Source organism: Panulirus ornatus, chromosome 16 (genome assembly GCF_036320965.1).
Source record: "Panulirus ornatus isolate Po-2019 chromosome 16, ASM3632096v1, whole genome shotgun sequence".
In the NCBI taxonomy this organism is placed as follows: domain Eukaryota; kingdom Metazoa; phylum Arthropoda; class Malacostraca; order Decapoda; family Palinuridae; genus Panulirus; species Panulirus ornatus.
In genome coordinates this window covers 27,249,921-27,256,060 of record NC_092239.1, presented here as the reverse complement: position 1 = coordinate 27,256,060, position 6,140 = coordinate 27,249,921, and positions in this window count along the sequence as shown.

The following is a 6,140-nucleotide window of genomic DNA, read 5'->3' as shown; positions in this document are numbered from 1 at the left end:
TTTTCTTCCGGTATGGGAAGATGAAAAATTCAAAAACCACATAGAATGCCGGGGAAAAGCATACGTTATCATAAACCAATTGAATAACGTGAAAGACCTAGGAGTAATAATGTATAACGAATTAACCTGCAATGAACACAATAAAACAACGGATACCTCCTGCAAAAGGATGGCAGGCTGGATCATGCGAACCTTCAAGACAAGGGGAAAAAAATGATATGATTTAAGACGTTGATTCTTTCACGAATTGAATATTGTTGTGTTCTGCTATCATCGTACAAGGCAGACGAAAATTGCGGAATTAGAAAAAAATCAGAAATCCTTCACAGCCCGCATCAATGTGGTAAAGGATCTAATTGCTGGGAACGGATAAAATCTCTGAAGCTATAATCCCTAGGGCACAGACAGGAGAGGTATATTATCATCTCTTCCTGGAAGATCCTAAGAAGTATGGCATCAAATTACGTCCGGAAATAACATCCTGCTGGTACGACAGGGATAGAAGCGTTTGTAGAATACTACTGCTCAGATCCAGAGGTGCGATTGCACGAAAAGTTACACCTTAAACGTTCTGGGTCCAAGACTCCTCGACACCCTGCAACTTACTATCAGAATCAGCATAAGATGTACAGTGGGGAAGTTTAAGAGTGCACTAGACGAGTATCGACAAAGTGTACCAGACTACCCAGGATGTGGGAGCTGTATTGGCCTGATGGCTGTGGCTTCCAACAGCTTGGTTAACTAACGAATCATTTCAGCGGCCAGGACTCAATCCTGGTTGTGAGGATGAAGATCCTCGAAGGCTTCACTAATTATTCATCAAGTATGTGTAGTTCTTTGTCATATATAGGTTTTCCTATACGATGATCCTTATCCCCTAACCATTTGTCCATCCCGGGTCTTCCTCATGTATAGAGCTCACGAAACGTAAGGCTACGTCAGTGGTAGCAGCATAAGTTCAGAATGGAGCCTTAGCGTCGCAGGATCTTAGAATGTTTCTTGCTAGACCGAACGAAGGATCATTTCTGAGAACACGTTACCATGTTTACATGAGAAAGACAGACAACAGGAGACCTGATTGGCCCGCGACTGGGATGTCTGCAAAAAAAAAAGAAAAGAAAGAAAAAAACAGAATCTTAACTTGACAAGAATATGTAATTTAGCTCTGCACATTTTTTTTCTTTAAGCCATAACCGACTCCTTGCTGCTGCACATTAGCCTTCTAGTATCCCCGTTTCCGCTGTTGCTTATACAGTTTATTTCTGGCGTATTTCTGAGTATACATGACTTTATGAAATATCTGTCCAAACGGCTTTTGAAGGTATTCATTGTCTTAGGACTCACTACGTCTGACGGTAACTTACTCCAGTGCTCAACAAACCTACACAGGAAAAGAAGCTTTTTCCCACTTCCGTACTACATCTTTAGCTTTGAGTTTTATTCCATTTGTCCTGGTAACCGTATTATCTTGTACTTCGAAGAGATGTTTGTGATTTACTTTATCAAACTTGTTCGGAATTTTGAACACTTGGATTAAGTTGCCGCGAAGTCTACGTTTTTTAAAGTGAGAAGAGATCCAATAGTTATAGCCAATCTTCGTTCACCAGATTTCTAATGGATGGGAACAATTTTGTCGCTCGTTTTTGTACCTGCTCTAATTTTTCCTCGTCTTTTGTATAGTCTGGGGACCAAAGCTGGACTGCCTTATCAAGGTTTGGTTTTACTAGAGCTCTATAAAGTGTGAGTTTTTTCTTGTCTCTTGTGATCTATGTTCCTGGCTATGGTTGCCTTTTTCACTTGCTGCTTGACACTGTTTAGTGTGTTTCATATTGTTGCTAGTGACAACTCTAAGGTTCTTTTTTCATTTACTTTAGTTTGAGAGTTTCAGAGTAGTTTTTAGTCGTTACGTGCATTTTTGTCTCAAAAGTGCATAACTTCACACTTACCTACATTAAACTTTATATACCATCTGTCTGACCACTCTGCTAGTAAGTTAAGATCTCTTTGAATCATTTCGCTGTCCCGCCTGCTTACAGCTCTACCTTTTATTTAGTAACGTCAGCATACTTGGAGATCTTAGATATGAGACCGAGTTCTAGGTCATTAATGTATATTATGAAAAGAATTGGGCCTAGGACCGACCCCTGTGGCACACCACTCGTTACGTCTAACCAATCTGAGGCTTCGCCGTTTAATACTACACGCTGCTCTCTTCCGGTAAGCCAGTCTCTGATCCATGTACAGAGTTCTTCACCGATTCCGTGTGCTTTGAGTTTATGTAAAAGGCATTTATGAGGTATCTTATCGAAAGCCTTTTGGAAACCTAGATATACTACACGAGACGGTAATTTTTCGTCCCAATTCTGATGAATTACATTTAAAAATTCCGGCAAAATTTTCAGGCAGGATCTCCTGTTGCGGAAACTGTATTGATTGTCCGATATAATCTAGTGTTCTAGGAACGTGACAATTTAATTTCGTATTATTTCTTCCATCGTTTTACCTAACACTGACGTGAGGCTAATTTGTTCAAGGCACACTTTTTGTCTCCTTTTTCATACATAGGGGTAATATTTGCTATTTTCCAGTCATTTGTCACCCAACCATCCAATAGAGATTTACTGAATAAGTCAGTGGGGGTATATCAGCTGTTTTCTGATCTTTACAATTCTTGGAGCTAAGTTATCTGGGCCGTTGGATTTGTTAGGATTAAATCGGTTCAAGTGTTCAAGTACTTCAGAGCTTCTTATTTCTCTAACCTTCAACTCTTCTTCATCATATCCTTAAGGCATTTTCTTTGGTTGTGGTATTCCAGATGTTTCTTTAGTTGTGAATACGGAGCTGAAAAAATAACTTAGTATGTTGGCCATTTCCTCGTCGTTAGTAGTTGGTGTGTCACGTTCGTTTCATAATAGTCCAATTCCCTTTATCTTTAGGATTATTCTTAACCGAGTATCAGACAACTCAATGCAACTAGAATTAACCATATTGTATGTGTATGGTGTTACTGAAAAAAAAGACATCGAATTTGTATCAGAACCTCAGACTGACTTGCTTGTTTCTAGATCATGGTCGTACAAGATTTAACAGTGTGACTTGTGTAAACTTATCAGAACTTTTACATGAAATGAATTTAACGTGAAAGTTCGAAGCGACTTATCAAAAATTGATCTAAGGCAACAGGTTAGGTATGATGTTTCCCAGGTCCCTCTCACACTCAGATTCTTACATAATATTTTCTGCCTGATGACAATCGTATTGAGACCTTCTATCGTTATGTTTCATGTTCATTACTTTATTCATATTAGATTTCATCAACCATGCTTCAGACCAACCTTGAAGTCTGGATACATCCCTTTGTAAGTTTCTTATCTTTCTATACTTCCTTCATGATCTTGGCATCATCCGCAAACATAATCAGGTATGAATCAAATCCTTCTGGGAAGATATTGACACTGTTTAGGAAGAGCGCCAGTGCTAGGACCGATCGATCCCTTCAGCACACCGCTGGCAACATCAACCTGTCTCGAAGGAACTTCAAAGATGCGTCTTTTGTTCCCCGTGTGTCGTTGGACACATTACTGTTATAAAAGTAACTCAAGGGTAATACTTGATAGACAAGCCACACTCTCACCAGACGAACCCCGTGTAATGCTCAAAATCTAATTACATTTTTGGGTACGTAGTTGCATGAATTTCCATATCAACTGAGAAAAACTAATATTTTCTATTTTCATGAAAATCTTATCTCAGGAATGATGAATGATAGGAAAATCAGATATACATTAAATACTGGGGATAGGGGATTAAGAATACTTCCCACGTATTCCCTGCGTGTCGTAGAAGGCGACTAAAAGGGGAGGGAGCGGGGGGCTGGAAATCCTCCCCTCTCGTTTTTTTTTTTTTTTTTTTTTCCAAAAGAAGGAACAGAGGGGGCCAGTTGAGGATATTCCAAAAAAGGCCCAGTCCTATGTTCTTAGCGCTACCTCGCTAACGCGGGAAATGGCGAATAGTTTAAAAGAAAGAAAAAGACTTATGAAGGAAATGCAAATACAAAAGCAAGCAATATTTTGCCTCTCTCTCTCTCTCTCTCTCTCCTAAGCAACACAAGTTCCACTGATGATCTTGCGCATCAATATATCTACATTCGAAAACGGATCAGTCTATTTCAATGTATTATCATACATATTTTTTACGAAGACTCACTGTAAGCACGAGGAGGCAGAAGCGGTTACAGGTAAAGGCAACAACTGATTCATTCAAAACACTCTTAGAGTAATGTTCTTTCACATTTACCATCAGGATTTTCCGGTACTTTATCCTCGCTTCGTTACACTAAGATACTTATTCCTTCTCACTGAGAGTGTTGATGGTCTGTGTTAACAGCTGCCATGTCAGGGAGCGCCATGACCAGCATGTCTCATGTCTCTCTCCGAACTGCCTCAGTTCAGCTGTCACAATTACACAGCTGTTATGTTTAGGAAAATGCAATGGCTTGCCTTACTTCCGCCACCTTCACAGTGATTCTTGTCTTTTTTGACGCCCAGTCGACGAAAAGTTTGTTTAATATAAGAAAAGGACCATTACGTTGGGTCAATTGGATAAAAAAATTTCAGTGCAATGTTAACACGATGTTCATTGCTTGGCTTCGGTGTCTACCTTGACTTATAACTCGAACTCTTACAACATCAGTCTTTCATTATTTCTTTTTTCTTTGGGGAAGGAGATTAAATTATTTTTTGAAATGGTTTATATTTCCTACTTAAATGATAACTATTTTATTAAAAAATGAATATCATATGTAATTCATTATTCTTTCGTGTAAGAGTTAATTTTCCTTTAACCAGCTGTTGTTTGGCTGAAGGTAAATAGATATGTACTCCTCTGGTCTCGTGTGTAGATGTAGTTGTAGGGAGGTTTGCATACCCTTAGGGTTTGAGTGTAGTTGATCGCAAACAAAAAGCGCACATTCTCATCATGTCATCTTATGATGCGAACGACAATATCTGATACTTTTCGACCATGATATTGAAAATTACGTATACTTTTGGCTTTTGGGAAAAGTTAGGTAAGGGTTGTGAACTGTAGAAATGTCTTATTTTCTTTTATCAATGAAGCCCCATTTTCCTTGAGCTTCAAAGCCCTCCACAGTCTCGACCTGTTTATAATCGTACTGTAATGAATATGATCCAAATCTTTTTCCCCTCTCAAAGTTTTCATCCTTTGCACGAAAGCAATGCCTTGTGGGGTTATTCTCCAAAATAATGGATTGGTGTGGTGGAGCAAAGAAAGGAAATACTTAGGAAAGTTTTAACTTTCTTGATAATATGTATAAAAACAAAAGTGTAATTCTTTAATTTCCTACCGTTTGCACTGATGACTGTGATGTGTTTGCTTACTATCAGAAGAAAAAGAGAAACCTTGGTTAATCATGTGACTGAACTCTGACTCACTTCTCAAACCTCCCCGGAGATAAGAGAGAGCTTTGAGCGGAGGCAGAGACTCAGTCAGCTGATCTGAACCTCAGGATAGCGAAATCTAAAGATCTGGTTGAGTCTGGGGCAGGAACACCATCACCACTACCTTGGAAACTAAGGCCTAGCACACCAGTGTGGCCTGTGTCCTTGTGTATTATCTGACACGTTGGTCAAGGATTCTGGACTTATGACCTCAGTGATGGATAGTTGTTAATACCAGGAAATAACATTGACCACAAACAGGGCAGTTCCACCAAGGAGTGAGCCAGGAGTTCATGGGGGTCGAGTGTCCTATGCATATTTCACCAGCGGTTGTAATATCCAAGTCGGAGCCAACAGGGGATGCAGGCACTGCTCGCGGCCACGTCTCTCACTGCGTCTCATTACAACTTGCCTCTGTCTCGTTTCTTCTTGTTGACTCGTTAGGTCGCTATGCGTTGCCAGTTGCCAGCGTGCCTCCGCTCCTGATTGTTGGATCATAGCTCGGCGATTGTTGGCGCTCCGAGTGAGAGTAGGAGATTATATCTCTGAAGTGGAGGAAGTTCGTGGATTGAGAAATTATATTTTGGAACGGGTCGGAATGGTGGATGGGTTTCAGTACCATGTTAAACTCTGAATAAGAATTCAAACCTAAAATTAATCATATTTCATACATTAATTTCT